This window comes from Ambystoma mexicanum, chromosome 5q (genome assembly GCF_040938575.1).
Source record: "Ambystoma mexicanum isolate Mex_15411 chromosome 5q, UKY_AmexF1_1, whole genome shotgun sequence".
NCBI lineage: Eukaryota > Metazoa > Chordata > Amphibia > Caudata > Ambystomatidae > Ambystoma > Ambystoma mexicanum.
In genome coordinates this window covers 1253358003-1253384142 of record NC_090933.1, presented here as the reverse complement: position 1 = coordinate 1253384142, position 26140 = coordinate 1253358003, and the positions used below count along the sequence as shown (strand labels likewise).

At 45.0% G+C, this 26140-nt stretch overlaps 1 protein-coding gene across 3 annotated transcripts in view; it reads left to right on the top strand.

Annotated features, from left to right (window-relative positions):
* The window catches only part of LOC138497986 (ubiquitin carboxyl-terminal hydrolase CYLD-like), a 1189455-nt gene that overhangs the window by 529503 nt on the left and 633812 nt on the right, over positions 1-26140 (top strand). The window lies entirely within an intron of this gene.

The window sequence follows — 26140 nt, the reverse complement described above, 5'->3', positions numbered from 1 at the left end:
GGAACGGGATGGTTTTCTTGCCCTCGTTCAGGATGGCAAGGATGCCATGTGTGAATCAGTTCAGTCGGGTCTGGACGTGACAGACTGTGTCAGCCGGTCCATGGCGGCGAGCACCGTGATGCGCAGGTTTGCGTGGTTGCGGAAGTCGGGGTTTCCTCCTGATGTACAGTCCCGGCTTCTCAACATGCCCTTTGATGGTGACCATCTCTTTGGCAGCAAGGCTGACGAGAGCCTTGAGAGGTTGCAGACCTCCAAAGCTGCAGCAAAGTCATTGAGCGCTGCAGTACGTCAACCTCCGCCTTTTCGTCCTAGGGGACAGCAATGGAGGGGAGGCTCCTTTCGATACTCCTCTTCCTTTGGTAGATTGAGGGGAGCTGCCAGTCAAAGGGGCCAACATAGGAGTACCAGAGGTGGAAAACAAGGTACTCTAGGTGCCAAAGCCGCTCGGGCAGTTGCCTCTTTGCCCTCAGGCACTGCTGCAGCCGCTTCAGCTCAGTCATGAGGCCATGTCCCATGGTTTGCCGGTTGGGGGGGAAGGCTAGCTCAGCATCTTGTAGAATGGCGTGCCATTACTTCAGATGTGTGGGTTCTGGATATCATAGCCCACGGCTACTGTCTTCCTTTCCGGCAGAGGCCTCACGACAATCCACCGGGGAAGCTCTCCTTGAAGAGTCCGGATCCGCTCCTTGCGCAGGAAATCAAATCCCTGCTAGAGAAAGGCGCCATAGAACTGGTGCCTGTAGCGGAGAGGAACAAGGGATGGTATTCACCATATTTTTTGATCCCGAAAAAAGACTGGGGATTGAGACCCATCATGGACTTTCGTGGTTTGAACAAGCTCCTCAGGAAGGACAAGTTCAAGATGGTTACTCTCTCTCAAGTCCTCCAGGCCCTTCAACTTCAGGACTGGTTGGTGTCTCTCAACCTCAAGGATGCTTACTTTCATGTGCCGATTCATCCCAAGCACAGGAAGTACCTGAGGTTCGCGGTTGGCGACTCGCATTTTCAGTTTCGGGTCCTGCCGTTCGAATTGACCTTCGTCCTGAGGGTCTTCACCAAGCTTATGGTGGTAGCGTATCTCAGGAAAGGGGGATTCACGTCTACCCCTACCTGGACGATTGGTTGATCAGTGCACGCTCTCCCAAGAAAGTCCTACATCATCTGTCAGTTACCTGCCACTCTCTTCACTGGCTGGGCTTCTCCCTCAACTTAAAGAAGTCCCACTTGACACCTACCCAGCGGCTCCAGTACATCGGAGCACTGCTCAACACATCCCTAGGCAGTGTTCGCCTCCCCGGGTGAGGGCTCTTCACATTCAGCAGACGGTGCACAAGTTTTAACATGCCCAGAGTCTCCCGGCGTTCGAGTTCTTGAGGTTGCTCGGCCTCATAGCATCCTGCATTTTACTGGTGCCAGAGGCCAGGTTGTGGATGAGATCTCTGCAATGGGCTCACAAGATGCAGTGGTCGCAGTCCTCCGGCAGGATGTCGGAGCCCGTGCAGGTGCCGCCCTCGGTCGCCCAGGATCTTCTGTGGTGGGCCGTCGAAGGCAATCTGATGAAGGGGGCTCCATTTTGGCTACCCTGGCCGGAAGTGACAATCGTGACAGACGCATCCCTCATGGGATGGGGAGCTCATGCCAAAGAGCTGACAGTCAGCAGTCGTTGGTCTCCGTCTGAGTCCAGACTCCATATCAATCTGTTGGAGCTGAGGGCCATCAGGCTAGCTCTGAAGGCTTTTCTGACGTCTGTGCGGGGGCAGAATGTCCTGATTCTGACGGACAATACAGTGGCCATGCACTACCTCAACAAAAAGGGGGGGCAGAGTCTCTCCCACTGTGCAGAGAGGCGATGCAGCTCTGGTTCTGGGCCATCCAGCAGGAAATTTCCATCTCGGCAGTTCATCTGCCGGAGACGAAAACGAGGCAGCGGACGCTCTGAGCAGGCAGAGCACGGTCTCTCACGAGTGGGAGCTGGCTCAGGAAGTTCTCTTGGAGATCTTCGCCCTTTGGGGGACCCCACAAGTGGATCTCTTCGCCACCAGTGTCAACCGGAAGTACGAAAGGTTCTGCTCGTGGGAATTTCCTCCAAGAGGAGCCTTAGGGGACGCGTTCGTAGTGGAGTGGTCCTTCCCACTGCTGTACGCATTTCCTCCAGTCCCCGTCATTCCGCAAGGGCTGCGGAGGTTACGGAGGTTCGGTTCCCGAATGATCCTCATTGCTCCGGCATGGGCCAGGAGAGCGTGGTACCCAGACCTTCTCGACATGTCCATCTGCCCTCCACGCTGTCTTCCCTCCCGAGACGATCTGCTCTCACAGGAGGGAGGTCGGGTTCTCTATCCAGAGGTCAAGTCTCTCAACCTTCATGCTTGGTTGCTGAAAGGTTGAGGTACAAGGATTGGGACCTCCCTGAAGACGTGATGGAGGTGTTGCTCTCGGCCAGAAGGCCAGCAACAAAAATCCCTGTACCGTTGGAGAAAGTTCTGCGACTGGTGGAGGGTACAGAATGTGGATCCTTTTCAGTGTTCAATTCCTGTGGTTCTGTCTTTTTTGCTTTCTTTAGCCCACAAGGGCCTGCAAGTGGGTACCATTAAAGGTTACCTAGCGGCGCTGTCCATATTTAAGTGCTCGTCTGAGGAGTGTTCTTATTTTACGATTCCTTTGATTTCTCAGTTTCTAAAAGGGCTGACAAATGTGTTCCCACCATCTCCTTTCCAGGTACCGGGATGTGATTTGAACTTAGTTCTGAAATTCCTAATGGGTGCTCCGTTTGAGCGCTTACATTCTTGTCCTTTGAGACTGTTGACCTTTAAAACTGTATTTTTGGTTGCGGTTACTTCCGCTCGCAGAGTGAGTGAGTTGCAGGCACTTTCCGCCAAGCCACCTTTCACGGTGTTTCATAAGGTCAGGGTTGTCCTTAGGGTTCGTCCTTTTCTTCCGAAGTTTGTGTCGGATTTTCATTTGAGCCAGAAGGTCATTCTTCCGGCGTTCTATCCTCCTCCGCATCATGGTAAGGAAGAGGAGAGGCTCCATAGGTTGGATCCTAGGAGAGCTTTGAGCTTCTATCTTTCACGGATGTCCCGGGTCAGAGTGGACGATCAGCTATTTGTGTGATACGCTGGAAGGCGTTTAGGTCAAGCTGTTTCTAAGCAGACCTTGTCCCGATGGATCATCTTGACAATCTCTGAATGCTACCGTCTGGTGGGTAACAACCCTCCGGTAGGCTTACGGGCCCATTCTACTAGGGGTGTGGCTGCCTCCACTGCTCTGCAGAGGGGTGTTCCCATTCGTAATATTTCTGAAGCAGCCACATGGCCCTCTGTCCATACTTTTGTAAGACATTACTCCCTGGATTCTATCCAGGGGCAAGATTTGTTCTTTGGTAAGGCGATCCTCTATTCTGCAATTTGATTGGGCATTCTAAAATTCTAAATTCTTTTCCCTCCTCCATAAATTGGTACTGCTTTGGGAGTCTGTCATAGATGTGGAATACGTCGAAAGGACACAATCCCCTCGAAGAACAAGTTACTTTCTTACCTGGTAACGTTCTTTCGATGGGATGTTCCTCCGATGTATTCCACATCGCACCCTCCCAGCCTCCCTCTCTTCAGAATTTCTTATGCGATTGCAGCTTACGTTTACGCAAGGTTTTCTGTAGTCATACTGGCAGAAGATTGGTGCCACACGTTCTGGGAGAAAAAACTACAACTGAGGCTGGAGGCGTTGTGCGTCCTACTTGTAACATCCGGTGATGTCGGCTGGAAGGACGCCCTCGATGAACAGCGTATCGACGTCATCAACGCAGACGCCGACATTTTTTCGGAAGCAGCACAGCTGTGGTGCTTACTGTCATAGATGTGGAATACGTCGGAGGAACATCCCATCGAAAGAACATTACCAGGTAAGAAAGTAACTTGCTCTTCTTTAAATTCTTTTTATTTATTTATTATGTTTTAGTTCATAGAACTTTTCTTATTTCTATTTACAATTCACTTAAGATTTCATACAAAATTCACAGATAATACATTATATACTTCAGCATTTCACCTTACCCACATACAATACATTAGACATGAGCCTAAGTACAAATAAGCAATTCATATATCCTAACAATACTAAATTATCAGTTTAGGTCACAGATACATTATTTTTATTAACATGATATGGTTTGAAGAAACCTTTCACATAAACATAATATAAGGCCAAATAAATGCATTGCTGTGATTTACCGATATACTTACAATCAAACCCTAAAACAAGTAAAAGATGATATGATTAGTACTAAACAACTGAATCATGACAAAACATTTAAACACATTCAATATGCAGTATTTAACACGAAAGAAACCCTTCAAACAAAATTAGAACATGTTATCCTTGCTTAACTGATTGATCCTAAAAGCTAAGATTCATAGATTAGCGCGCCAATCATTAGTGCATTCATTCATAAATCATTTACTCAACAATGGCATTTATCTTACTAAACAGAGCAAACTAGAATATAGTAGTAACTAGAACCAACGAAACCTGAGGGCCTGCATGAAAGTACTCCCAGAACGTCTCGGAAGCAATCAGTTATATGGAATGTACCTGCTTGCCAAATGAGTGACCCTCAAAGCTTTCACATAGAATATACTGTTTCAAAGTTTCTGGACTAGCTTTGCATCCATTTTGCTTATCAGATGGTAATCTAGTTCTAATGCCAATGACCCGTAAGAAGAAATCTTACAACCAACATGCTGATTTAAGCCACGCAAACTTCACTAACTAGCAAGGAACCAACACAAGGATCGATCCTTCTTGGACACAGTTATGGAATAAACTGTAGGAATATACCTGATTGAGAGTTTTGCACAAACTTTGTATTTGCTTTATCTAGTGAGGATTCTCCAAACAGGTGGTATTTGTGACGCCTAGTTCATTAAGAAGGCCTCACAATACTTAGCAAATCTCACAATCAAATTCTTACTAAGTGCAGTATGAGATGAAGCCATACATAAGGAGCCATCCGGTGGGACAAGAAGATTAAGACAAATCAACAAAGACCCCCAATAAATTATTGCTTGGAGGGATAGTAGGCCCAATTTGTGAGGTTTTAAGGCTGAGCGCCAAATGAAGCTCTCTATCCTGGCAACATGTAACCAATCACAGTTAGCGTTGAACTCCAGTTTATAGATAAACCCATGAACAACTTTTAACTTATAGAATGAAATCGGCAGACGTATAGAAAATTGACATTTGGTTCTGATTTTTTTCATTTGGCTACATACAAGGGTGTCTTAAGCTGAAGGTGCATAAACAAGGCTCTTTTATTAGGCCTATTACTAATACAGAAATCTAGGTATATGTGTTATTTTATCACGTTTAAGTGATCTTTGTCCAAATGGTAATCAGTCTCTTGTTGGCCATAGATTGAGAGGAATATGATATTATTTTGGACTTATTCCAACAGGTATCGCAATAATATCCACACGGTCTCAGCCCACTCACCTGCTTACCTAGCAATAAATAACCTATACTCCATTCCACACACTCCTCTTCCCATACAATACAGCTGAGACCCAGGCAAAAATGTGGACCAGCCGTTCACATAATCCGACCCTCAGACTATCCCACTATGCCACCTCCCTGACCATTGTTCACTGCGCCCTTTCTCTCACAGATGATTACGGGTAACCGCCAGGTACCTAACCTGCTTCATGCAGGCTATAAATGCATGCTCATTTGTTTTCGAAAACCACCTCTCGCATCTCGGACTATGGTCTTCAAAAGGGATTTTAACCCCACAGCGCTTTGAGGCCATTCCAATGGCAGTAGGCACTATACAAGTGACATATAACATAAGATAACATAACTAAGTTGTCATTTTCTGCATATCCTTGAAGGTGATTTAGACTATATTGCAGCCCTACGGGAGGTCTGTAAAAAATGTCATCCACATAAGCCAACCATTGCATTTTCATCTCTCCTATCCATTGGAGGCACACTTTTCCTGCATCCAGGCTACCCCCCCAAATCTGTTAGAGTACGAAAAGGCCAGGGAGCTAAAACGCACCCCTGTCATAAACCCTTTAAAGTAAGCATAGAGTCTGTAAGGGCACCACCATTGTTCAACAATTTCAAGGGTCTATCTGGGATTCCCCAAGAGTACATCTTCATCCATAAGGTGTTTGGGTTGATTCTATCAAAGGCCCCCGAGAAATCAACATTGGCGAAGTAAACGGAGGAACCCTTCGTAATGGCTTGGTCCTGCATTATACCACATGTTAAACCATTAAGTGCAAAAGCCTATGTGAAATTTAGGCAATCTGTTGGAGTCCTTGGTCTATAGTTCTAGGTGTCGTAAAAAATGAGAGATGCAAAGAGTTTGTGCTGACATCTAATAAGGTGATAGGATGATAATTGCTATATAATATAAGAACAATGCCATTACAATCTTACAAGTACAGACTATTTCGGAGAATACTGTGTCCGAAATCAAACACCAAAAGTTTGAATCGCCCTTTACAATGATGTTGGAATGCACCTCCAGGCCTGCTGCTTTGAAATCTTTGCTTTTATAAATTATCTCACGTATATCCTCTCTTGTAAAGGTAGTGGTAATTACTTTCCTTTAATGTTTTTTCCCAGCCACTGTCTCGTTGATTTAAAAGAAATATATATATATTAAAATATCTAATGTGGTATTTATTATTTTGTACTCTTGCATTTGTTATTTCTTTTGATTAAAATGTATTGCAACGCTTCAAGGCACCCTTTGGTTAGACAAATATACTACTTATAAATTGAATCAGTCTTTGTGGACTGGTCGATCAACATTGGCAGTTTGTAGAAAATATACCTCCTGGTATATTTTCTTACCAGAGAGTTTGTCAATGTTAAGAACCACATCCCAATCCTTAGTTTTTGTTTTTTAATATATCGAGAGCATTAGGGGAATCAATCAATTGCTCTAACATAATGCCTAAATTCCGCAAGTGGAGCGTAATTTAGATAAAAAAGGGTTCAAACAGTCTTGCTGGAACTGCTTAGAAAGAAGGTCCAACAGAGTTACTGATGAAGTCTGAGGAGAAATGAGTGCAGTGGTGGCTTTTGGCTTTTTTCAATGGAGGGACATCAATCTTACTCCCTTTTGAGTGCGCGTGACTGAGCATAGCGAGTAAGCCCAAACCTAGCAAGGGAGGCTCGGGGGTTTTCGCAAATACATTTTTTTATATAATGGGTAAAATTTGAGCATTTAACAGCAGACATTTTATGAAAAAAAAACATTCACTTGACAATGGGTTCTTGAAGGTAACAATGGCTGCTGGGTCCCCAACAGTACACCAGAGCATTTTCCAACACATTATCAGTCTAAAATGCATTGCCATGCTGCTCACTCTACAAAATAATATGGAGTCCTGTTTCAACAATATATGCCAGTTATGCCATTGTATAATACATGTGCATACAGTGTGTTGCCCCAGCCATGTTGCATCCCATTTTCAGAGCCCAGTATGTACCCCTTCACTTTCAGGGCCCAATAATACCCCATGTCACACTAATTTCGCTGCTATCGGGGGCAATTTGTGCTGCTGAGCTTGTCCTTCGTCGCATCTGCAAGTAACCAAAAATCCCTTTTGAGAGTAGTCTAGGGTGATACAAAAGTATCTGCACTGCACTGTGCTGTGTGCAACTTGAACATGTTACCCAAAATAGATTACACGTAAAAAGAAGTAGTCGGCTTCCCCATAACAAGTGAGCAAACGACTGGTGGAGTGAAGCTGAAGGCTTCACTTCACTGCATCGAGTCAGGGCAAGGTGTAAAAACAAAAGTACAATGTTTGTGTGTACATAGAATATGAAGGGAACGTTGCCTAAAGAGAAAACCTTCCTAACAGCTTGACTCCTGAAGTGTATTTTGTTTTGCCCTATGATATTCCTTCCCAAGCTCTCTCAAGAATCTATTGTCATTTAATTTACTGGATGTTGTGACAGATGGCCTTTATAATTCACAGAGAGACAGTTCTAAGGTTTTTATTCTTAAACCCGTTGGGAAATGCTTGATGTTTTAGTCATATGCATATAAACGGATTGTTCAATGTTTGGCTTGTTAAATATATTGCCCCATGCTGGAAATAAATGAGTGGGAAAATGCATTAATGGACATCCATCTCTCATATCTTGTGGACTTTCCCTCCCTTATCTCAGGCATCCCTCAACCTCAGGTTTCCGCCCTAGCAATCGATAACACCTCCTATCTATGGCTAGCTGGTAATAAGGGCCTAAAGGCAACAGCCTTATCTTTCTGTCTCCCTTCTGGGATTTTCTCGAGACACCCTATCCTGCCACCCCCCAGGATTGCCAAAGTAGCTTGATGGGGAAAAGTGCCAGTTCCAGATGCTCTGATTCACTCTCACACTCAGTCGCTTCCTTTCACTCCTCTCGCTAATCATACTATATCCTTCCTTTCTCCTACCATCTCCTCTCCCTTTCTCCTCTGGTCTTCAAACACCCTATCTCTCTCCCCTTCTCCTTTCCATCCAACCTCCTTTCCTGTCGGTACACCACCCTCTCCACCTCTTACTACACCCCTCTCCTCACTAACCCCTCTCCTCACCTTTCACTACATCCCTCCCCTCGCACTACGCTCCTCTCACTAAACCCCTCTCCTCTCACTGCACCTTTCTCACTCACCTTATACATAGCCCCCTCTTTCCTCACTCTACGCACACAGCTTGTACTATTCCCTCTCACAAAACTCTTGCATTCAATTTTTTCTCCCAACTAAACAATACTCTGCTCCTCTGTCTTCTGCCTGGTCTCTCGCTTTACCTTCATGCCTGCAACCCAAACTCTGCCTCTTAGTATGTCTCCTTTTATACTGAGGTCCTGCTGGGTCTGTCTTCCCACCCCCTTTCCATTGGCTGCAGCACTCACCTGCTCTGGGAACCAATCTGTGGCTGCCTTTTCCCCCAGGAGCTGGATTACGCAGGTGAGAAGCTTAAAGAAAAACCTAAACCCCTGTCCCTTTTCCAGTACGGTTTTGTTTGCAGTCTCTGGTGTGATAGCCGACGGTCTCAGTAGCTGGTTTCCCCCTCTGCCCCCTGGCTTTCCTCAGGTTCTAAAGAGTTTTGTTGCCAATACAGTTTGGGAAGGGTTTCTGTTTCCTTCATGTCTCCCTACAGATTTTCCTCAATCCCAGTTCATTTTCTGTTGCCCCACCATTTGCCTGAGATCCGTCTGTGGGTAGCGGGTCAGGTGTTTAGTGTCTCATTTCTGTTTGGCAAGGATATTTTTGGCCCATTCTTTGCCTGCTCTTGATTTTGTGGTGCAGGTTTACTTGGCTGCTCGCAGGTGCCTTCTGGGAGTCATTAAAAAAATAAAATAATAAGACTGACCAGAAATAGTGCTGGGAGGCATTTTGTGAGATAGGGTGATATCATTATCCACAAGCATGGCACTTCAGAATATCAATTAGTTGCAGTTGGCACTCATGTGCTCTGTGTCGTCTGTTTCTTCCATACGTTCCAACATTTTTCCTTACCACTCCACGTGGAACCCTCCCACCCACCCTCACTCGGTCATCAGTGAATTTATGTCATTTCAAAGGGGAAGTTGTTGTGATTACGTGACTGTTGCAAGCTTGGCTCTACGTTGACATGTCGCTCACGAATGCAGAGTGACAGATTTTGTGTGTACTGTTTAGTTGTGTATTGTGTGCACGTGTGACCATTGCAGTGATTGAGCCTCGATGCTATGAAATGAGGGGAGAATAAAAGAGAAATGAAGACTGCTTGAATCTAATGTAAGTGTGCACCTGAGGGATGGCCATGACAAATGACGTGGATTTGCTACACACCAGGAACATTCCTTTGAACTACATAGGCTAAAATATACTTTCAAGGCTCAAGGACATATCACAACATTAACACTTTAATTAGGGAAAGACATGTGAGAAATGTTGATAGGCACAGAAGTAAACTTAGTTTGTATTATTGAAAGGAGATACAAATGTAACTGCAATAATATAACAATCCCTCTTCATGTTATAGGCTCACATATGATGTGTTTCAAATCGAGCACCTGTATTTAAATGTTTTTTAACAAAAAAAGTGTGCATTTGGTTATTGTTCAAACCTTAAACACAGTTTAAAATCACTTTTACAAAAACCATAAAATGCAATCATAGGAACATCTGATTAAACAATATCAATATATCTCAAACAATTAAAATCACAACCGTGCAATATTTATATAAAAATGATATAAGACCAACTCAAAATGCATATGATACAATTTCTTTCAGCTAACTCAATAAGTGAAATTTCGATGTCAGACAGCCTAACAGTTAAAATAATGAAACTATTTGTTTAAGATTTTTTTGTACCTCTTTCCAAATAAAATAAGCAGCTGCAGTAATCACAATTGATTCAGCGCTATAAAGTACGTTCCAGAATTGATCCGATTCACTGCGTTCAGTAGACACAATACGTTTCCCATATTCTCTGACATATAGAGATTTTAAACTAGAGCATTTTGTCAGGCTATGACTATCAGTTTCTATCTCTAAATGGCAGAGTCTGCAGAATCTTAACTCATAAGGGATATTCTTCCAAACTCCATGATATTCTCTAGTAGGCAGGAGATTGAAACGCAAATATAAAATTAATCTTTTCAAAGCCAATTGGCAAAGCTTAGTCAGGTAGATATAAGGAGCCTTTAAAAGGAAGCTTTGGGACGAACAAACCTTGTTTCTTTTCTTAGTGGCTAATACAGCCAAGTTATTAATTCTGTCCCATTCTCTTGACTTCTTTTTTGAGATCTGTTCTATATTTGGTATATCAAATGCAAATGGAAGAGGTATGACCAGGTTAATTAAGTGTGTGACTACTTTTCCAATTAAAAAATAAAGAAATTATCTTTTTTATTTGCGTCTCAATTTCCCATTTTTCTTAAAAGCTCATTTGCATTACTAAAGGGAGAAAACAATTTCAAGTATACAAAAGTGCGTTGAATAAGCCAGGAAGTGATGAGAGAATAAGTGCCGAATTCCATCCATAAAGCTTCGATAGGAATGGAAATGTGCAAATTCATGACAGAGTGAAGCACCCTTCGCTCAAGCTTGTCAAGCCACTTGACTTGCCTTAATGAAAGAGCCTGAAGTCCATAAAAGATTGCTGGTATGATACTTGTTCTGTAAATGGTTATCAAGCCTTCTATATTATTTCGACCCCTGCTGGCTATACATCCTTTAATTATCAGCCATTCTTTCAATTTTTTGGTAACCCTAATATCCCTGTAAAAATGAGTGGTAGGATTGAACCTTAAGGGAAAGCCCAACTAAGTGTAACTGTCCACCACTTCTAGGGGATCATTTCCCAGTTTCCTTATGAAAGTGGGCTTTTCTTTTTGGCAGAGACCCCCTAAACACATGGTTTTAGTTTTCTTAGTGTTAATTACAATATGATTTTCCATGGCAAAGGCAGCAAGGGTGTCTATTGAACGTTGGAAGCCCAAAGGAGTTTGATCAAAGAGGGCAATGTCGTTTGCGTATCCTAGCCATGACACTGCCTCGCTATTAATTATGGGCAGAAAGTTTTGCGCTGAAATCATTCATTGATCTGTCCATATCTGAAACATATAGGTTGATGAGCAGGGGAGCAAGAACTCGGCCCTGCTTCAAACCTGAATTTCTTTAGTTATGCGTGCTGACTGCAACCAGTGCATAGTAATTTGAGAAATGTCATCAAATGCAAGTCTATCCCCCAAAGAGTGAGTTTTTCCCATAAAAATTAATGTGATACAAGATCAAAGGCCTTACCATAATCAACAAGGCAGCAGTAGAGGTTAGAGTCTGCACTATGCCTAGCTTCAGCCATCAAATATTGTATTGTAAATACATTATTTAGAGTACAATGTGCTTTTCTCAAGCCGGTCTGAAAAGGTTTAAGTTGGCCTTTCTCCTGAGCCCATTTATTTAGTCTTGCTAGTAAAAGTGTAGAAAATCTTTTGGCTTGAATGTAGCATTGCCTGCAATCTGCAATTAAGGGTATTGTGTCTAATTCCTTTTTTACGAATAGGTATAAATAGACCTCGTCCAACTATCGGGCATGTGCCCATTGGTCTGAATTTGTCTAAAAGGTCCTAGTAGCACATTGGGCTAAAATTCAGGATTTCTTTTCATTTTTAAAACATTTTTTGTTTATTTGTGATTTGTACAGGTTCATCGCACATTGTCAAGGGTACATCAGTCTGCATGTGATTCAACCAATATACAGAGATAAACAACACAAAACAAACAATTGCCCACTGCTCATCCATTTAACTTATAAGATGCTAATCTCTTAGCGTATCTAGCCTGGGCAAGATGGACAGTTCACGTATCTCCCCCATACGTGTCCATTGCCCCACCCCATGCAGTAGTCTCAGCATCACACCAACGTGTAAATTCCCTGTACCATACTTCGAAGTGTGGGCCCTTGCGTGATTTCAATGTCATTGCTATACATCTCTTGGCCAGTATGCATGCTAGATCCATACATTTGTGGACGTGTTTTTTTATAAATCTGGGATATACACCCAGCAAGCATTTCAGCGGGTTACAGTGGTATCTTCTAACCCCAGCTCCTTCGCAGGTCTATTTGACCCGGGACCAGAAAAGCTGTATCACAGCGGACTCCCAAAAAAATTGCATTAAATGAGCGTCATCTTGACTACACCAGGGACCGTTAGGCGGTGCATCTTTTTTGAATTTGGCCACTCTGAAAGGGGTCATATACGTGCGGTAAAGCACATTCCCCTGTGTGAGCCTGAATGTGGCATTGCGTGATACATTCTTAACAAAGCCTAACGCCAGTGTCCACTGCCTATCAGTGATTTCCAAACCCAGGTCGGCCTCCCAGCGCGCTTTCAGTTTAGGAAGTTTGACGCTAGCACCATCCAGCAGACACTTGGACAACCTGGACACCGGTCTCCAGCCATATTCTAGTTCATACATCAGTGTCAGAAACGCATTGGTCTGTGGCTCAGCTGGCCACTCGCCTCAGTTACCCCTGGCAGTCTTTGCTGTCCTCCTGTATCTCGGAATTGCCCTCCCGGTAGACCCTCCGATTGCATGAGGCTAGCCAGTTCCCTGAATGTTCCACTTATACATGATGTTGAGGTAAACCAAAATTAGAATCGAGATACGCGCGTGCGCGCTAGTATGGATATTATCTGTAAATTTACACAATAATCGTAATCATTTGAAAAGACAATCTCAGCAAACCATAGTATTCCTCACTAAAACAGTTACCAAGAATTAAAGGTACTTAGCTCTGGGTAAACAGCAACAAAGAAAGAAGAGTAGAGAGGGGGACAGGGACATTTTATAAGGGCAGCTTAGCCCGGATTGGACAAAGGAGGAGATACAAAGACTACGGAGGACCCAGTGGACTATGGGCAGTGGTAGTCCAAAAGAGTGGATAGATCATGGACATGTTATCATGTTTACTGCATGTTGGTGTTGTTTCTCTTCCAGGAGTCGCTGGAAGAACAAAAGGTTGTAAAGTTTATTAAAAAAAAATTTAAAAAAAGGTTTTTTCTTTGAATTGCTGTGGGAAACAGTAATAAAGAAATAAAGCATAATGCTCGCCTCCGTCTTGTCATAGAAGTTTGTGTTGGAATCTCTGTCAAATCGTGTAAGTCATCGCTGCCTCACAGAACCATTGCTCTGCTTGATTTCTTTTCATATAGCATTTGTGTCCATACTAATAGTAGAAACTAATAAAGATTCCTGTTCAGAGCAATGATTTCCTAAATAGGGGATGGACTTTGCCAAAGTTAGTTGCATTGTTTTAATGGCTTTATTATCCACTGATTCCTGCATATTATTTCTCTAAAACCAAATAATTCCAGTTCAGGAGCGCACAATTTTAATAATGCTACCATCAGAAGAGAGACAAACACGATATTTGCCCATTCCGAGGGACTATCGAACTTTGGAAGGACTGTACGAGTCAGATCAGCAGAGTTTATCATTGTTAGCTGGCCAATCTGGGAAAAGATTTCCATCATGATTTTTCAATTTAGGAAAGGGCTACAGTCTGTGGGGTATAGTTCCTCCAATCTAGCCCATTTACCCAATGAGCTTATATCATCATTCATAAGGTTTTTTCTTGTTTACTAAAGGGGACAGTGCTTTGCCCACCATCAGAGGTAGGGTGCTAAAATTAGCCTCTGAGTTTCTGTCCATGTAAAATTGTCCCGGATGCTAATCTGCTTTTCTATGACAGCACCGCAATGGTTGCACTAGTCGCAGAAGTGACAGGAACCATCTTACCTGCTACCTGTAGCCAGCGGTCTATAGGACCTTGTAATTGGACCTGTCTGACTATGCCATTATTTAAAGTGTGCAATACTGCGGTCTTAGGTTTTAGAACCGGGTTTCCACTTTTGCACACACAAGTGGTAGGAAGTTTCCCCGCTTGAGCCACAAAGTCTGGCCTTTTCACAATGTTCTTGTCTTTATTTGCTCTTTGTTTAACATTCCTTCCAGGTTCCAGGCGGAATCCAGTCTGGCAATCCATTTTCATATGGGGGCACGTTATTTGAGGGTGGTGGTAGCATGACTTCCTCATTGTCCCAGTCATCCTTTCCCGATGATTTAAAAGCAATATCATCAGCTTCCTGTAATGCTGCTTAGCTGATTTCAGCAGATTAAATATTAATCGTTTGCAGGAAGTGACATTTATATTGTTGAGTGATGGTCTTTTTCCCCCCCAGTAATTGTAATTGCGTCGGCGTAGGGGAATTTTCCAAAATGATGTCAACTTTCTTAGCGATAACGTGTTTAGATTAATTCTGCTCATGTGCAATAGTGGAGCACAGAAACATCAAGGCTTCCACAATGGAGAGAGTCGCATTTAGTTTCGACATTATATATGTGTCTTCATTTACGTTCAGTCCACTGAACGTTGAACAGCGTTCAAACTCACTTTCACTCTCACTGGTAGTGGTTTCTAGCGAGCCAGAGGAAAAAACTAGTCTTGCAAGATCAGGCAAAACAGCGAGGTTGGTACCAATAAGGTTTTCAGATAAATCAAATATGACTGGGGCAGCCCTGAGTGACCGAATGAGTCCCCTTGAAATCCTAAGCACATGTTCAATCGGGAGCGATTGTCTATGGTAGGAGAAAAATGGGTGATTGTTAAAGAGTGAGAACGGGAGGAACAAGCAACATTATCCGGGAATATAGTCACTGGTAGTATGTTTAAAAAGGCTCTGGTAGGAGGTTGGGTTCCGACAACTTGGTCGGGCCTGATCTTTTTACGCATTTTAGTTTGGTCTTCTGGGCTTCTTTGTCTTTTTGTAGAGCGGGAGGTTGCATTGCGTAGGCCATACTTTCTAGTGGCTGTGTGCGTTCTCACTTTAATATGACGATCGATGTAAGATATTTGCTGTTTGTTCAACGATCCCTGCTCTGAATATTGGCAATGTAACACAATAGAGGAAGGGCTTTACTATAATGTGCTCTGCCACACTTTATGTATGACTTATCAAAAATGTCAAAGTGTGTCAAATGGGGCACAATGTCACTCACCAATTCGCCGCTTCTCAGCAAAGCAAGTCGTTATCGATGCGTTCTAGCAGTGCTTCATATTTTAAATGCCAATACCAGGCAAATGCTGGGCAGGTACCATGCAGGCACTGCATACTCCACAGTTTGATAGGCGCGCAGCACACAAAACACGCCTCACCTCTCCTCAGCACAACACCATAATCTCTGTGAGCACTCAGGACACAACTTCAGGATACTACAGGAAATTCATGGGTCACAGCTCTCTGCATAGCTCTGGGACGATCCGGGCAAGGTAACACACCAGCCACACAAAAGCTGACAGGCCCCACTGAGAGGAGCAAGGAAAGACCCCTGCTACATCCTCACGTCCTCACACCTCCCTGCTCTATCGATGTCACATTTGCTCATCAAGCTACACCAGTAACAAATGGCTGCTTCAGACAAGTTCCTTGTGTAAAGGCTTGAATATGAAGAAATGCAAAAATTGCATTGTTTATTCAGGATAGGAGAGCAGTCCATGTAAAATATTTGTAAAGAATGGAAGGAAATTATATGATGATCTGATTTGGCTTGGCCAATGCTCTTTTTCTGCTGACCTGACAAGTAATTCTGGAAATCCTGCACACATTGTTGATGGAGGGAAAGCCTAAATGTCCCTCGAGATAAGTGTGGCCTTTTGGAGAGGAACATTCATGTTCATCTTACATCCATCAAACTCATTAAGTTTCACATAACAAGGAGCAGTCTGTGAAAGGTACCTAGTTAATGGGATGTTCCTACCCACATTCAAGAGATTACTCTTAATAAATAAATTAAAATGCATTCCAGCAAATACTCTGTTATGGGGTTCTGAGTGGATAGTAATCAGGACTGACCAAATGGTCTGAGTCCTGTCTATCTAAACTTCCCAGTTTCAAAGAAACATCGTTGCACCTAAGGTTCAACCTTTTGACTTCAGCCAAGTAATAAAGTCCACCAGATGCCCAGTAATGAGAGCTCAAGACAAAGGGATATCTGAGAATTGTTTACATGACTTATGATGCTAGCATGAGGGTTTCATAATTTAAGAAAATTAAACTTAAGATGTAACAGGCATTAGAAATGCATTTTAAAACAATGTTGCCCATAAAACAACAACCACATGACCTATGATCAAAAAGAAAAATGTATTGCAGCTGTTAGATTCTCCTCTGAAATGATTTCTAAGAGAACATTTCAAGGAATATTAATAATTAAGAAGGAAATGTATCTCCTGGTTATCTTGCTTCATTAGTTGAAAGTAATGATTCTAACACAGTAGTTGATGCGATACAGGTTTCGCTTTTATTTGTGCTAGTGCTCGGTTGATTTTTCACATTTGATTGGTATGCATTGAGTACACTTGAAGGCAATTGTGTGCCTTATTTGTCAGCCGACACGTGTTTCGACCCGTAGGTCTTTATCAAGGCTATTGTCAGAAGTCTCTAGCCCCCTGTGGGGTCCTGCTCTGCGGTGAAGGTGTACTCAATGCATACCAAGCAAATGTGAAAAATCAACCGAGCACTAGCACAAATAAAAGCGAAACCTGTATCGCATCAAGTACTGTTAGAATCATTACTTTCAACTAATGAAGCAAGATAACCAGGAGATAAACTTCCTTCTTCTACTTAACAATTTGGGCTGCTGGCTGAACCCCAACAGCTCCTGTGATCTTGCAACACGAGAACAACTTCATCAATCTTGGACAACAAAGGAGCTTAGCACAGGCTGTTTCCACACCTAGAGCCAACCACAAATCTATTATTAATAATGAACATTCTAATTGATAACAAGAGTCATTTTATCACAATTCATGCCACATATCCTTGCGTTCATAGGACCCAGGGAAACTCAGAAATCCGTATGTAATCAATGTCATGTTGCTATGATGTAATATGGGAGAAATAGGATCTTGAGATTATAGTTTTTGAGAGTGCGCAGGCCCCACCCTGTCACAGGATTAGAAATATGAGGAATCAATGATAATTAATGAGGTGTATTCTCTGGAGGTGCCTGACAATGAAAAGACATAGCTAATTTAAACGTGTGAGTTACTGATGACATAGTATAGGAATAATTCCTATTCTAAAGGTCGAAACGCACATGGAAAGAGGGAGCACTAGTGTGATGCTGGAAATGCATTGGAGGGACAGGGCCTCCCTGTCCTTGTGCTGTAGTCCTTTTTCATTTGTGTTCTGTATTACTTTCTGCCCAGGAGTCCATGTGGGTCTCCTGGCAGTGCAGCTCTTCCTGTTTTTGGTTTGGTGTACAGACCCATGGGATACCCTTGTGGCACCCATGGGTGGGGGTGCATCCCTGTGCCCCTAGTGTATGTTTTCGGGCACCTGTGGGTGGCCCACAGAGCAGGGTATAGGCTGGTGGCAGCTCCATGCTGAATTTGACAGGTGCTCTGAGTAGCCTCCATTTTGGGATACCCAGGCCCTGCCATTGGAATCAGTTGATTCCTGATGGAAAACAAGATGGCCCCTGTGGCCTCTTGCTTTCTATTGCCTGTTACCTTGTTTTCCCAAAGTCCTGGGGAACCCTGACTCTGTCCCTTCCCCCTAACTGACTGTTGGGTGGAAGTTCCATTTATGGTGTTGTTGTGAAGTCCAGGCCAGGCTGGCTGGAGCCTTCCCAGTGACTGTATGTTGTGGGTACACCCTGTGGGTGGGACCTGGGTGAATGGAGTGTGTGACCAATATGCACTTCTTGTTGTGGTTGTCTGGTTTCTGGCATGAGAGACAAAGACTGAGACAGCCCTGCCCGAAACTGGCCTGAATGTAGTGTGTAGTGTTGAATGGCTGGGTACTTGTCCCAATCCACATTCCTTGTTGTGAGTGTCTGAGAGGGAGGAGGATGGCCTGAATGCACTGTGTGCCTGATTGGCTGACTGACTGCATGAATGCCCTTCTGTATGATTGGCTGCTGAGTGTGACCCAGCAGTGTGGATGAGAGGCAGAATAGTATATCTGGGGACCTCTCACCACTGGAAATTGTTTAGAAGCGTTCAGAAGCTGTGTCTACACTTGAAGAGTAACTGGAACTGCTGATCCTCGACGCCCAGCTGGAAGAAGAAGACTTGCTGTTGCGTTTGCTTCGACCTGATCTGAAAGCTGCCGAATTCGTCGAAGACGGATCCGAGAGAGGACCTGGTAAGGCGCCCTCTTCCTGTGCTCTCAGGGACCATCGAGCACCGCTGACCTTTGCCGAAGCTCCCTGGAAGCCAGACCCTCGAAGGGCTGCCAACCGGAGACGGGACCGCCAAGGAGATTGAAGTGAAGCACCCGGACTTCGCTGCCGTCTAAGTCCATTGCCGTCGACCAGGGTTCGCAGGTTTGTGTAACCGATGGAGGCCCGTCGAAGTTGTGTTGCCCAGGCGCGGGGACCACTTGACGACGTGCCGCCGACGACCGGAGCCGCACGCTCCTTTGCCTAAGAACATTTGAATCGAAGGACTCCCTTGTCCGCGCCGTCGACCACTTTGTCCCGCCGGAGAGGACGACCAACGCGCCGAGGAGAATCCGCCGGTGGGTTTCCCGCCACCTCACGACCACAAAGACTCCAACGACTCGACGCCCTTGCTGGGCCACAGTTCTTCACACTCTTTGCGGTCCAGAACTATTGTCACCAAGGTGCCCCGCACGCCTCTTCCTTGCAGGACGCCAATGCTCCGTCGTCAACGAGCACCGCTCGGTTCGAAGCTGCGGCCTCATCGACGCCCTTCTACCCTGTTCACTGTCGGACGTTCGACGACCTGTGACTCCTGCTTTAAAGGGAGGGCACTCAAGAACGGTCGTCGATTCCCCGATGCCGAACGCCAAGTTCACCTTCCTCGACGCCTCTCGACGATCCGTGACTCCTGCTTTAAAGGGGGTCACTCAAGAAGGATCAGTCGACGCCTCTTCGAAGAACTCGACTCCACCAGGTACATTGGGGGGGTTAAAACATTATAGGAGGAAATAAGACTATTGAACAATATATGGACTGGGCTTGTGCTATATATCTTATTTTACAGGTTGCCCAGGTGGGGGGATCTCCACACAGAACTGTGCCCAGTGGTAGGGGCCAGTGTTCTGCCTATTGTTCAACCATCTTGCTTTCCTTCCTCTCTATTGCTGGTTTCCTCTTTATTGATCTGTGTGACATTTCTACATTACTGTTGATGCACTTTAATGAGATCTAATAATATTTGTGGTACCACTTTAGACTTGTATATATATGCCATTGTTGATTTTCCTGAGTACAAAGTGAGTTATTGTGATAGTGTACATAACCTTGAATATTGATTATAGAAAGACTGTGTTCTAACCAATACAGTGTGTGGACATTCCTTTGTGGGGGCTTGGGGACTACACTGTACTTAAGAACCAGCCTGCATCACCTCCTGAGAAGCTAGGCCTTGATTGCTCGACTACGTTGCCAATAATAGAGAATCTTGGCTGGGGTCCTCTGTGCCTCTCCTCTACCATATAGAGAGCAGAAGTACAGACCACCCCCTACCAGTCTTAACAACTAGGATTTTGAAAGCTGCCAAAAAGGGGAAGACCCATTCCAAATGGATGAGTGCTGATCTTGGATAATATCTGGAGATGAAGGTCTTTGCTGGCTCTGTGCCTTTAAAGAATTATTCAAAGGTGAGAATGACAATCCCCCAATGCAATTGGACATAGGCTCTGTCGAACCATTTCTTTGCTAAGTACCAGGAAAGGGTTGACTTCGAGGTAACTTCCACTAGGTGGAGCTCATTCCGAAGAGAATACTTGAGCATATCAAGTGGGAACTGCACTTTGTTTTGTCAGTGTATTCAAAACCAAGAGAGATTGCATTTATATGGGAAAAGGTAGCATTACTGGACCAATAAATCGCAGCTCTTTATTTTATTTTGCCATTTATAAAGCACACCAAGCCCGTGGGCATTGGACGCTGGTTACAATCAGGAAAAAAACACTCATGTAAAAAAACAGGAGGAACAAGTAAGCACGGGTAGAGAGCATTGTTTCAGTTGAAAAGGTGGGTTTTGAGCTTTCTTCAGAAGGTATTGTATGATTGTTCATCTTGCAGATGTGCAGGGAGATCATTCCAGAGTGTGGTGACCCGGCACAGGAAGCTGGCACCCCCCTACTCTTTTTCGGTTAAATCTGGGGGTGGTGAGGCAGTGTTTGTAGGCTACTTTTAAGGGTCTTGTGGGACCATGTCTTTTGAGTCTTTATTCAAGGTACAGGGGCATCGGTAAAAAGACTGCGATGTGTGAAGGCGAGAAATTTGAAAGAATTCTGTTTTTTACTCTGAGCCAATTGGCAGATTGTCTGGCTTCTGTGATGTGGTCACACCTCCCAATTTCTAGTGCCGCTTGCAGTGCATTATTCTGCATTGTTTGAAGTTTGCTCATGTTTTTGGTGGAGGTGCCAATGAACAGTGAGTTGCAATAATCGAGTTTTGACCTCGAGCTGTTTTTTTGTGGGAAAAAAAGGTCTGCTTGATTTGATAAGCTTTTTGGTATATCCTGATGTTGAGGCAATATGATTGACCTGGCGTGACATGGTCAGCGAAAAGTCCAGGTAAACTCGCAGGGTTTTCACTGCTGAGGATACAGGGATGATGTGGCTGTCAATAATGAATGCTTTGTACGCTGGGTGAAGCTTAGCTAGGAGACATGGGGGGCCAATGATAGGAAGCTCTGTCTTATCGTTGAGGCAGTGGCTGTGTGTAGCCACCCAGAATTGGATGGTCTCATAGATGCAGTTTATTCTGAGGGAGTCCTGCATGTGATCGCCAGAGAGGGGGATGACAATCTGTGTATCATCCCCATAGTTGGTGTATGAGATGTCTAGCGAGTTGAGGTAGTCGAAGAGTGGTTTGGTATATATGTTGTAAGGGAAGGGGAAACACAGGAGCCTTGTGGAACTCCACAGGACGTTTGGGTGGAGCGTGTGGAAGGCTTCTCCGGCGAAGACCCGCAAGATTCTATCCGCAAGAAACAATGCGATACATTTTGCTGCATTGTAAGAGAAGTGCGCTGATGAGGTGAGGTGGTGGCAGAGTGTTCGGTGATTGACCAGGTCGAATGCTGCAGACAAGTCTAGAAGGAGGAGGAAGGAGACGTTATCTTGGTCATTGGCATCGTCTAACTGTTTTTTCGATCCATAGGGCTAACTCCATTCTGTGTTTTGGCCGGTGCCTAGTATTTGGTGCGTTTCTAGGTATTCCTAGATTTGTAGGTGCACAAATCGCACAATAATTTACAGCAAGAAAGAGACCGCAATGATAGGTTGGTAGTTGGTGGGGATGGCCAGGTCGAGGGATGGTTTTTTTTAAGAGTGGGGAGATCCATGATTCTTTGACAGACAGGGGCACAGTGCAAGTCGTCAATGAGGAGTTGACAATAGTTGCTATGATTGGTAGGAGAGGTTGGGCACACTTTTATTAAATGAGCTGGGCAGGAGGTTCCTTTGCACTGAGAATATTTAAGGCCTTTGATGATGGGAATTATGTGTGCACTGGTTAGGTTACGGGTGCTACAGGCCATGATAATGGCTGGTTTGGTGGTAGGTGGCGCAGCAATGAGACTAGGTTGGTTAGGGAGTGGGATCGTGAAGATAATAGTGTTGTTGTCTGACCATGGACAGGGAAGGTTGGAGAGGATAGCAGCGTTGCTTTTGTGGTCCAGGATCCAGTCCAAGGTTCGGCCCTGGGCATGTGTGGGGTTGGTGACCAGCTGGGTGTAGTCAAGGGCTGCCATGGTGTTAGACAGTGCGGTGGCCTCTGGGTTCAGTGGGTCGTTGTGGCCGAGGTTGAGGTCACCCAAGATTAGGGTTTGGGTGGAAGGTTTGAAGTTGGTCAGAGCAAGCAGGGAGAGTTCAAATGAGGCAGCTGAGACAGGGGGCCGGTAGATAAGGTGGAGAGTGATGGAGACATTAGGGAAGCATGTGAGTTTAGCTGATTTGCAGTTGGGGAGTGGGGCAGCAGTTCGGGAGGGGGGGGTGGGTGTTTGGAGAGGCAGACTTGGACGGTTGTGGGTAAAGGTGGAGCCTTGGCTGGTGGGCCATGCAATATTTTAAGCGAGTATTGCGCTGTCTGTTGAGGGATGGCAATGAGAGGTCAGTAGGGGTGATAATGCACGCAGCAAGGTGGGTAATTCGATCAGAGTGGCCGAGGTGCGAGCTTGGTGTGGCGAAATGGCAAGTGGGTGATGTGGGGCAGGGGCAGGTTGAGGGTACCTGGAGCCACTTGAAGCAGGGCTTGTTCGGGTGCTTCCTGGTGCTTATCGGTGTAGCGAGGTGGCCTCCTGGGGGGCGCAGGGGTCAAGGTTTGCTCTTTTTGGTCTGCAGTGCCTGTGGGGCGGGTTCTGTGTGTTTTGGGTCATTTGGACAGGATGGTTAGTACTTGCAAGTTGGTGGGCCTTAAAGTGCAAGGCTTCCTTTTTGAGGAATGGGTTGCGGTTAGTGGAGGGGTATGTGCATGCGGGTCGCCTCATGCAGCAGTTTGTGCGGGCTGCTGCGCGGTAATGCTGCAGGTTGGAAGGGAGGGTGGGGGTGCTGGATGTTCATGGTGTGTGGTCGGATGGTGTCATGATGCACTTCTGTGCTGGGTGTAGCTGAAGGAGGAGGAGGAGGATGAGGGGCAGGGAGTGGGAGGGTGGAGGAAGTTGCTAGTGGCTGTAGCCGGAACAGGGCGCTTGCAAGTGAGTGCTGCTGCGTAGGTTAAGAGCAGTGGGCACTGTAGGGAGGCAGCGATTTCAGGACGTGGTTGGACATGGTTGTTGGGTCCCCGACTGAGGGGCTTGTAGGTTTGGTCGTGCCGGTTTGTGGGATCGCTCTGTGGGATGTTAAAGGTCCGCAGTTGTGGAGAGGAGCAGGGCCAGGCTGTTGGCAGTAATAGCCCTGGGTGCTGCGTGTTGGGATGCAGGGACGTGTGCTGGCGATCGAGGCCTAACATAGAGGCTGGACATGTTAACAGGTTGGAGGAAGGGACTCAGAGGTGGGAGGTTGTTGGTGGGGGAGCAAGAGAATTAGGCGCTGGGTTTGGGGTTGAGGTCAGGTGCCCGGGCATAAGGTTGCCTAGTGTTGGGCTGAGACAGGTTCTTAGTGCTAGAACAGGGGTTGGATATATGCACTGGGTGAGCATTTAAGCGATAGAGTCACAGAGCAAAGATAACAGTAAGCCGGTACAGGCATCAGGAACGTACTGTGGTCACCTTAGGGCTTTGTGATATTGGTGTTGCCTCTGATGGTGGGTCAAAGACTTTGGCGGGTGGGCTCATCGCGGTATCGCCGGCTAAGACTGGCAGAGACGATCAGTGAGGGCCTCAGCTTCTGGCATCCACTTATGGCCGGCTGCGCCTCCCGGCTTGATCAGGTTGCTGGCAATGAGGCAGACAGTGGCTATCGCAAGGCAGATGCAGGCTGGGAGCCTGAAAGCCGCTGCCAAGTGACGGTGGCCACGTTCTCATGGTGCTGGGGCCACCAGGGCATCAATGGGCACGGTGCAAAGGTTGTTTCTATGCTATCCAGGTGTGCCAGTCCCAACGTGGCAACTTGAACCGGTAGAGACAATGTAAATCCAAAGCCAACCAAATGAATCCCTTTTGATTTTCACAGGTTTAGCCCGACACCCGATTTGTAGAAGGGTGCACATTTTCACATCTCCAGGACTGATTGATAATGTGTGACTTGTGAGAACCATAGATATTTAAAAAGTCAGGTTGGGGATGAAAGCGAGCTTAGCTGTTTCACTACCATTGCCATAGAAAATGAAAATGATACCAGAGTAAGTAGTGGAAGAACACTGCACCAGTTTATCCTGATCTGCGAAGTAAAGTGGGAGGGGTATGTATTCCATTATTCGAGAATCAGAAAACTATATTTCAATGTTGAACTACTATTCTGTACGTTCTAAATTGATAGCAGAGTGTCCCTAAACACATGCTGTAGATCCTAATGCAATCTACAATAGTTTGTATTGTATTTCCATGCATATGCTAGAAACCCTCAGCACCATATCCACACAGGGGAAATTCATTTAAATTTGCTCTACATAAATACTTATATCGTAGAAAATCAAATGTTGCTTTTAGCGGTGTTTAAGGAAATATGAATTGAATCCTATTGGGAGTAGATACAGACATTTAGGTAGTAGATTTATGGTGTTACTGAATGTGTTGAATTATATTTAGTGAGAATCGCACAGACGGGTCAATACTTTTTGCTGTGAACCAGTAACAAATGTATAGCTATATCTGTGTGGTGCCTTCCCCCGTATAAAGTTAGGGGGCCAGCTTTCAAGTGCTTCTATTTGAGTAAAACAAAATGTTGATTCATAATACAGCCTGTTTCTTGTCCCAGATTGAGGGCTGGGATTTTATTCTAAGGGGTGTTAAATTAGAGTGTATATGTCTATAATTTAATCCATAAAAGATACAAAAGAATACTGTATGTCAGTACTGAGTTGGCTACTTAAATAAAGTGTTCAGACTTCCTTACTTGGTATGCCTCATCTCTACAGCAACCCCACACAACTCTCAGATGAGGCAAACACTGCTGAACGGACCCTGAACCCCCCAGCTTTGAAGCTGGGGTCCAGCCCTGATCTGCCATCTGATACCCCAACTTCTTCACAATGTGCCACTCCATCAACTCATTCTCTGCACTGCCTCGTGCTACGTCTTAGCGCGGTTTCGGCTCTGAAGTGGCAGGTTTGTCGGCGATCACCAGCACCTTTTCCCATGGGCTACTACCCATTGCGCCTGCAGCTCCATGTGCTTCACCTACCTTAGGATCAAAACACTACGTTGACCAATGGTCTTGCACACTAGCAGCTGATGGATCATGTCTCAACCACCTGCCATTTCGAAGTCATGTTCACAATTTTTTAAACACCACCACTTATGTCAACGATCCATAGTCTGGTGCATCCAAAGGTGTGAGTTGTCCAAAATCCATTATCGACTGGAGGTTAATCAGTTACATGCAAATAGTGTTATTTCATTTTCCGGCAGAAATTGTGTGGCAGGTTTAGATAGGCAGTCCTCTCCCCTGGGCTCTTGAGCACCCAAAAAATTCCTCTTTGACTTGCAGGAGGACATGAACTAGTCTTCAGGGCATGTCTCATTATACACCAAGCATTCCCTGAATAAATGCCTCTAGCTGGTTGATTGGGGTTTGGAGAGGTTGAGAGAAGGAGTAGAAAAGAGAACTTGCCTCTTTGATGATCGCCTTATCAGATCCTGCGCCCATGAGGCATTGCACAGACTAAAAGAGGTTCCTGCCAGACTTTCTGCCCATGGGAGCGGTAAACAGATTAAGCTTTGCCCACTCATTCTGTATAGGGGTTGTTTTGTCCAGCACAAGCTACTTCGCACATCTGTATAATGCTATGCCTATCAGCTTCTGTGACGCTGACTCATATGGCTTGAAGGACATCTTAGAATATCTTCTAAGCAAAACACAATTGCTTTATCTTTTGCAACAAAAGTTGAGTGATAAGTTGTGTATTGATGCTTTAAAAACCATAGTGTTTCTGTGCCCCTTAACATTGGATTGCATGTTAACAATGTATTTTTACACATTTTACAATGTCCCATTT